This window comes from Vanacampus margaritifer, unplaced genomic scaffold (genome assembly GCF_051991255.1).
Source record: "Vanacampus margaritifer isolate UIUO_Vmar unplaced genomic scaffold, RoL_Vmar_1.0 HiC_scaffold_21, whole genome shotgun sequence".
NCBI lineage: Eukaryota > Metazoa > Chordata > Actinopteri > Syngnathiformes > Syngnathidae > Vanacampus > Vanacampus margaritifer.
In genome coordinates, this window is record NW_027520731.1 from 667,580 (window position 1) to 676,477 (window position 8,898).

Here is an 8,898-nt window from a genome sequence, read left to right on the forward strand (position 1 = left end):
TGAAATTAATGCTGGAATCATCTTCAGGATGCTAGAATACACTAAATACAGCAAAAATTTTGAGTCTACAACGTTTAGTTTAGGTTTGTGTGCCAAAATGAACTTTTTATTGCATACACTGAATACAGCAAAAATGTTGAGTCTACAACGTTTAGTTTAGGTGTGAGAGCCAAAATGAACTTTTTATTGCTTTAAACGCGTTTTCAGCCCCTGATTGTACACTTAAGGTGAAAATGTCAAAATCTTAAAAATGAGCATAAGCACAATGAAATTAATGCTGGAATCATCTTCAGGATGCTAGAATACACTAAATACAGCAAAAATGTTGAGTCTACAACGTTTTGTTTAGGTGTGATAGCCAAAATGAACTTTTTATTGCTTTAAATGCGTTTTCAGCCTGATTGTGCACTTTAGGTGAAAATGTCAAAATCTTAAAAATGAGCATAATCACAATGAAATTAATGTTTGAATCATCTTCAGGATGCTAGAATACACTAAATACAGCAAAAATTTTGAGTCTACAACGTTTAGTTTAGGTGTGAGAGCCAAAATGAACTTTTTATTGCTTTAAACGCGTTTTCAGCCTGATTGTGCACTTTAGGTGAAAATGTCAAAATCTTAAAAATGAGCATAAGCACAATGAAATTAATGCTGGAATCATCTTCAGGATGCTAGAATACACTGAATACAGCAAAAATTTTGAGTCTACAACGTTTAGTTTAGGTGTGAGAGCCAAAATGAACTTTTTATTGCTTTAAATGCGTTTTCAGCCTGATTGTGCACTTTAGGTGAAAATGTCAAAATCTTAAAAATGAGCATAATCACAATGAAATTAATGTTTGGATCATCTTCAGGATGCTAGAATACACTAAATACAGCAAAAATTTTGAGTCTACAACGTTTAGTTTAGGTGTGAGAGCCAAAATGAACTTTTTATTGCTTTAAACGCGTTTTCAGCCCCTGATTGTACACTAAAGGTGAAAATGTCAAAATCTTCAAAATGAGCATAAGCACAATGAAATTAATGCTGGACTCATCTTCAGGATGCTAGAATTCACTAAATACAGCAAAAATTTTGAGTCTACAACGTTTAGTTTAGGTTTGTGAGCCAAAATGAACTTTTTATTGCTTTAAATGCGTTTTCAGCCTGATTGTGCACTTTAGGTGAAAATGTCAAAATCTTCAAAATGAGCATAAGCACGATGAAATTAATGCTGGAATCATCTTCAGGATGCTAGAATACACTAAATACAGCAAAAATTTTGAGTCTACAACGTTTAGTTTAGGTGTGAGAGCCAAAATGAACTTTTTATTGCTTTAAACGCGTTTTCAGCCTGATTGTGCACTTTAGGTGAAAATGTCAAAATCTTCGAAATGAGCATAAGCACGATGAAATTAATGCTGGAATCATCTTCAGGATGCTACAATACACTGAATACAGCAAAAATTTTCAGTCTACAACGTTTAGTTTAGGTGTGAGAGCCAAAATGAACTTTTTATTGCTTTAAACGCGTTTTCAGCCCCTGATTGTACACTTAAGGTGAAAATGTCAAAATCTTAAAAATGAGCATAAGCACAATGAAATTAATGCTGGAATCATCTTCAGGATGCTAGAATACACTAAATACAGCAAAAATGTTGAGTCTACAACGTTTTGTTTAGGTGTGATAGCCAAAATGAACTTTTTATTGCTTTAAATGCGTTTTCAGCCTGATTGTGCACTTTAGGTGAAAATGTCAAAATCTTAAAAATGAGCATAATCACAATGAAATTAATGCTTGAATCATCTTCAGGATGCTAGAATACACTAAATACAGCAAAAATTTTGAGTCTACAACGTTTAGTTTAGGTGTGAGAGCCAAAATGAACTTTTTATTGCTTTAAACGCGTTTTCATCCCCTGATTGTACACTTAAGGTGAAAATGTCAAAATCTTCAAAATGAGCATAAGCACAATGAAATTAATGCTGGAATCATCTTCAGGATGCTAGAATACACTAAATACAGCAAAAATTTTGAGTCTACAACGTTTAGTTTAGGTTTGTGAGCCAAAATGAACTTTTTATTGCTTTAAATGCGTTTTCAGCCTGATTGTGCACTTTAGGTGAAAATGTCAAAATCTTCAAAATGAGCATAAGCACGATGAAATTAATGCTGGAATCATCTTCAGGATGCTAGAATACACTAAATACAGCAAAATTTTTGAGTCTACAACGTTTAGTTTAGGTGCGAGAGCCAAAATGATTTTTTTATTGCTTTAAACGCGTTTTCAGCCTGATTGTGCACTTTAGGTGAAAATGTCAAAATCTTAAAAATGAGCATAAGCACAATGAAATTAATGCTGGAATCATCTTCAGGATGCTAGAATACACTAAATACAGCATCAATTTTGAGTCTACAACGTTTAGTTTAGGTGTGAGAGCCAAAATGAACTTTTTATTGCTTTAAACGCGTTTTCAGCCTGATTGTGCACTTTAGGTGAAAATGTCAAAATCTTAAAAATGAGCATAAGCACAATGAAATTAATGCTGGAATCATCTTCAGGATGCTAGAATACACTAAATACAGCAAAAATTTTGAGTCTACAACGTTTAGTTTAGGTGTGAGAGCCAAAATGAACTTTTTAATGCTTTAAACGTGTTTTCAGCCCCTGATTGTACACTTTAGGTGAAAATGTCAAAATCTTCCAAATGAGCATAAGCACAATGAAATTAATGCTGGAATCATCTTCAGGATGATAGAATACACTAAATACAGCAAAAATTTTGAGTCTACAACGTTTAGTTTAGTTTTGAGAGCCAAAATGAACTTTTTATTGCTTTAAATGCGTTTTCAGCCTGATTGTGCACTTAAGTTGAAAATGTCAAAATCTTCAAAATAAGCATAAGCACAATGAAATTAATGCTGGAATCATCTTCAGGATGCTAGAATACACTAAATACAGCAAAAATTTTGAGTCTACAACGTTTAGTTTAGGTGTGAGAGCCAAAATGAACTTTTTATTGCTTTAAACGCGTTTTCAGCCTGATTGTGCACTTTAGGTGAAAACGTCAAAATCTTAAAAATGAGCATAAGCACAATGAAATTAATGGTGGAATCATCTTCAGGATGCTAGAATACACTAAATACAGCAAAAATTTTGAGTCTACAACGTTTCGTTTAGGTGTGAGAGCCAAAATGAACTTTTTATTGCTTTAAACGCGTTTTCAGCCCCTGATTGTACACTTAAGGTGAAAATGTCAAAATCTTCAAAATGAGCATAAGCACAATGAAATTAATGCTGGAATTATCTTCAGGATGCTAGAATACACTAAATACAGCAAAAATTTTGAGTCTACAACGTTTAGTTTAGGTGTGAGAGCCAAAATGAACTTTTTATGGCTTTAAATGCGTTTTCAGCCTGATTGTGCACTTTAGGTGAAAATGTCAAAATCTTCAAAATGAGCATAAGCACGATGAAATTAATGCTGGAATCATCTTCAGGATGCTACAATACACTGAATACAGCAAAAATTTTGAGTCTACAACGTTTAGTTTAGGTGTGAGAGCCAAAATGAACTTTTTATTGCTTTAAACGCGTTTTCAGCCCCTGATTGTACACTTAAGGTGATAATGTCAAAATCTTAAAAATGAGCATAAGCACAATGAAATTAATGCTGGAATCATCTTCAGGATGCTAGAATACACTAAATACAGCAAAAATTTTGAGTCTACAACGTTTAGTTTAGGTTTGTGAGCCAAAATGAACTTTTTATTGCTTTAAATGCGTTTTCAGCCTGATTGTGCACTTTAGGTGAAAATGTCAAAATCTTCAAAATGAGCATAAGCACGATGAAATTAATGCTGGAATCATTTTCAGGATGTTAGAATACACTAAATACAGCAAAAATTTTGAGTCTACAACGTTTAGTTTAGGTGTGAGAGCCAAAATGAACTTTTTATTGCTTTAAACGCGTTTTCAGCCTGATTGTGCACTTTAGGTGAAAATGTCAAAATCTTCAAAATGAGCATAAGCACGATGAAATTAATGCTGGAATCATCTTCAGGATGCTAGAATACACTGAATACAGCAAAAATTTTGAGTCTACAACGTTTAGTTTAGGTGTGAGAGCCAAAATGAACTTTTTATTGCTTTAAACGCGTTTTCAGCCTGAATGTGCACTTTAGGTGAAAATGTCAAAATCTTAAAAATGAGCATAAGCACAATGAAATTAATGCTGGAATCATCTTCAGGATGCTAGAATACACTAAATACAGCAAAAATTTTGAGTCTACAACGTTTTTTAGGTGTGAGAGCCAAAATGAACTTTTTATGGCTCTAAATGCGTTTTCAGCCTGATTGTGCACTTTAGGTGAAAATGTCAAAATCTTCAAAATGAGCATAAGCACAATGAAATTAATGCTGGAATCATCTTCAGGATGCTAGAATACACTAAATACAGCAAAAATTTTGAGTCTACAACGTTTAGTTTAGGTGTGAGAGCCAAAATGAACTTTTTATTGCTTTAAACGCGTTTTCAGCCTGATTGTGCACTTTAGGTGAAAATGTCAAAATCTTAAAAATGAGCATAAGCACAATGAAATTAATGCTGGAATCATCTTCAGGATGCTAGAATACACTAAATACAGCAAAAATTTTGAGTCTACAACGTTTAGTTTAGGTGTGAGAGCCAAAATGAATTTTTTATTGCTTTAAACGCGTTTTCAGCCTGATTGTGCACTTTAGGTGAAAATGTCAAAATCTTCAAAATGAGCATAAGCACGATGAAATTAATGCTGGAATCATCTTCAGGATGCTACAATACACTGAATACAGCAAAAATTTTGAGTCTACAACGTTTAGTTTAGGTGTGAGAGCCAAAATGAACTTTTTATTGCTTTAAACGCGTTTTCAGCCCCTGATTGTACACTTAAGGTGATAATGTCAAAATCTTAAAAATGAGCATAAGCACAATGAAATTAATGCTGGAATCATCTTCAGGATGCTAGAATACACTAAATACAGCAAAAATTTTGAGTCTACAACGTTTAGTTTAGGTTTGTGAGCCAAAATGAACTTTTTATTGCTTTAAATGCGTTTTCAGCCTGATTGTGCACTTTAGGTGAAAATGTCAAAATCTTCAAAATGAGCATAAGCACGATGAAATTAATGCTGGAATCATTTTCAGGATGTTAGAATACACTAAATACAGCAAAAATTTTGAGTCTACAACATTTAGTTTAGGTGTGAGAGCCAAAATGAACTTTTTATTGCTTTAAACGCGTTTTCAGCCTGATTGTGCACTTTAGGTGAAAATGTCAAAATCTTCAAAATGAGCATAAGCACGATGAAATTAATGCTGGAATCATCTTCAGGATGCTAGAATACACTGAATACAGCAAAAATTTTGAGTCTACAACGTTTAGTTTAGGTGTGAGAGCCAAAATGAACTTTTTATTGCTTTAAACGCGTTTTCAGCCTGAATGTGCACTTTAGGTGAAAATGTCAAAATCTTAAAAATGAGCATAAGCACAATGAAATTAATGCTGGAATCATCTTCAGGATGCTAGAATACACTAAATACAGCAAAAGTTTTGAGTCTACAACGTTTTTTAGGTGTGAGAGCCAAAATGAACTTTTTATGGCTTTAAATGCGTTTTCAGCCTGATTGTGCACTTTAGGTGAAAATGTCAAAATCTTCAAAATGAGCATAAGCACAATGAAATTAATGCTGGAATCATCTTCAGGATGCTAGAATACACTAAATACAGCAAAAATTTTGAGTCTACAACGTTTAGTTTAGGTGTGAGAGCCAAAATGAACTTTTTATTGCTTTAAACGCGTTTTCAGCCTGATTGTGCACTTTAGGTGAAAATGTCAAAATCTTAAAAATGAGCATAAGCACAATGAAATTAATGCTGGAATCATTTTCAGGATGCTAGAATACACTAAATACAGCAAAAATTTTGAGTCTACAACGTTTAGTTTAGGTGTGAGAGCCAAAATGAACTTTTTAATGCTTTAAACGTGTTTTCAGCCCCTGATTGTACACTTTAGGTGAAAATGTCAAAATCTTCAAAATGAGCATAAGCACAATGAAATTAATGCTGGAATCATCTTCAGGATGATAGAATACACTAAATACAGCAAAAATTTTGAGTCTACAACGTTTAGTTTAGGTGAGAGAGCCAAAATGAACTTTTTATTGCTTTAAATGCGTTTTCAGCCTGATTGTACACTTTAGGTGAAAATGTCAAAATCTTCAAAATGAGCATAAGCACGATGAAATTAATGCTGGAATCATCTTCAGGATGCTAGAATACACTAAATACAGCAAAAATTTTGAGTCTACAACGTTTAGTTTAGTTTTGAGAGCCAAAATGAACTTTTTATTGCTTTAAATGCGTTTTCAGCCTGATTGTGCACTTTAGGTGAAAATGTCAAAATCTTCAAAATGAGCATAAGCACAATGAAATTAATGCTGGAATCATCTTCAGGATGCTAGAATACACTAAATACAGCAAAAATTTTGAGTCTACAACGTTTAGTTTAGGTGTGAGAGCCAAAATGAACTTTTTATTGCTTTAAACGCGTTTTCAGCCTGATTGTGCACTTTAGGTGAAAACGTCAAAATCTTAAAAATGAGCATAAGCACAATGAAATTAATGCTGGAATCATCTTCAGGATGCTAGAATACACTAAATACAGCAAAAATTTTGAGTCTACAACGTTTAGTTTAGGTTTGTGTGCCAAAATGAACTTTTTATTGCATACACTGAATACAGCAAAAATGTTGAGTCTACAACGTTTAGTTTAGGTGTGAGAGCCAAAATGAACTTTTTATTGCTTTAAACGCGTTTTCAGCCCCTGATTGTACACTTAAGGTGAAAATGTCAAAATCTTAAAAATGAGCATAAGCACAATGAAATTAATGCTGGAATCATCTTCAGGATGCTAGAATACACTAAATACAGCAAAAATTTTGAGTCTACAACGTTTAGTTTAGGTGTGAGAGCCAAAATGAACTTTTTATTGCTTTAAACGCGTTTTCAGCCTGATTGTGCACTTTAGGTGAAAATGTCAAAATCTTCAAAATGAGCATAAGCACGATGAAATTAATGCTGGAATCATCTTCAGGATGCTAGAATACACTGAATACAGCAAAAATTTTGAGTCTACAACGTTTAGTTTAGGTGTGAGAGCCAAAATGAACTTTTTATTGCTTTAAACGCGTTTTCAGCCTGAATGTGCACTTTAGGTGAAAATGTCAAAATCTTAAAAATGAGCATAAGCACAATGAAATTAATGCTGGAATCATCTTCAGGATGCTAGAATGCACTAAATACAGCAAAAATTTTGAGTCTACAACGTTTAGTTTAGGTGTGAGAGCCAAAATGAACTTTTTATTGCTTTAAACGCGTTTTCAGCCTGATTGTGCACTTTAGGTGAAAATTAAAAATCTTAAAAATGAGCATAAGCACAATGAAATTAATGCTGGAATCATCTTCAGGATGCTAGGATACACTAAATACAGCAAAAATTTTGAGTCTACAACGTTTAGTTTAGGTGTGAGAGCCAAAATGAACTTTTTATTGCTTTAAACGTGTTTTCAGCCCCTGATTGTACACTTTAGGTGAAAATGTCAAAATCTTCAAAATGAGCATTAGCACAATGAAATTAATGCTGGAATCATCTTCAGGATGCTAGAATACACTAAATACAGCAAAAATTTTGAGTCTACAACGTTTAGTTTAGGTTTGTGTGCCAAAATGAACTTTTTATTGCATACACTGAATACAGCAAAAATGTTGAGTCTACAACGTTTAGTTTAGGTGTGAGAGCCAAAATGAACTTTTTATTGCTTTAAACGCGTTTTCAGCCCCTGATTGTACACTTAAGGTGAAAATGTCAAAATCTTAAAAATGAGCATAAGCACAATGAAATTAATGCTGGAATCATCTTCAGGATGCTAGAATACACTAAATACAGCAAAAATGTTGAGTCTACAACGTTTTGTTTAGGTGTGATAGCCAAAATGAACTTTTTATTGCTTTAAATGCGTTTTCAGCCTGATTGTGCACTTTAGGTGAAAATGTCAAAATCTTAAAAATGAGCATAATCACAATGAAATTAATGTTTGAATCATCTTCAGGATGCTAGAATACACTAAATACAGCAAAAATTTTGAGTCTACAACGTTTAGTTTAGGTGTGAGAGCCAAAATGAACTTTTTATTGCTTTAAACGCGTTTTCAGCCCCTGATTGTACACTAAAGGTGAAAATGTCAAAATCTTCAAAATGAGCATAAGCACAATGAAATTAATGCTGGACTCATCTTCAGGATGCTAGAATTCACTAAATACAGCAAAAATTTTGAGTCTACAACGTTTAGTTTAGGTTTGTGAGCCAAAATGAACTTTTTATTGCTTTAAATGCGTTTTCAGCCTGATTGTGCACTTTAGGTGAAAATGTCAAAATCTTCAAAATGAGCATAAGCACGATGAAATTAATGATGGAATCATCTTCAGGATGCTAGAATACACTAAATATAGCAAAAATTTTGAGTCTACAACGTTTAGTTTAGGTGTGAGAGCCAAAATGAACTTTTTATTGCTTTAAACGCGTTTTCAGCCTGATTGTGCACTTAAGGTGAAAATGTCAAAATCTTCAAAATGAGCATAAGCACGATGAAATTAATGCTGGAATCATCTTCAGGATGCTACAATACACTGAATACAGCAAAAATTTTCAGTCTACAACGTTTAGTTTAGGTGTGAGAGCCAAAATGAACTTTTTATTGCTTTAAACGCGTTTTCAGCCCCTGATTGTACACTTAAGGTGAAAATGTCAAAATCTTAAAAATGAGCATAAGCACAATGAAATTAATGCTGGAATCATCTTCAGGATGCTAGAATACAC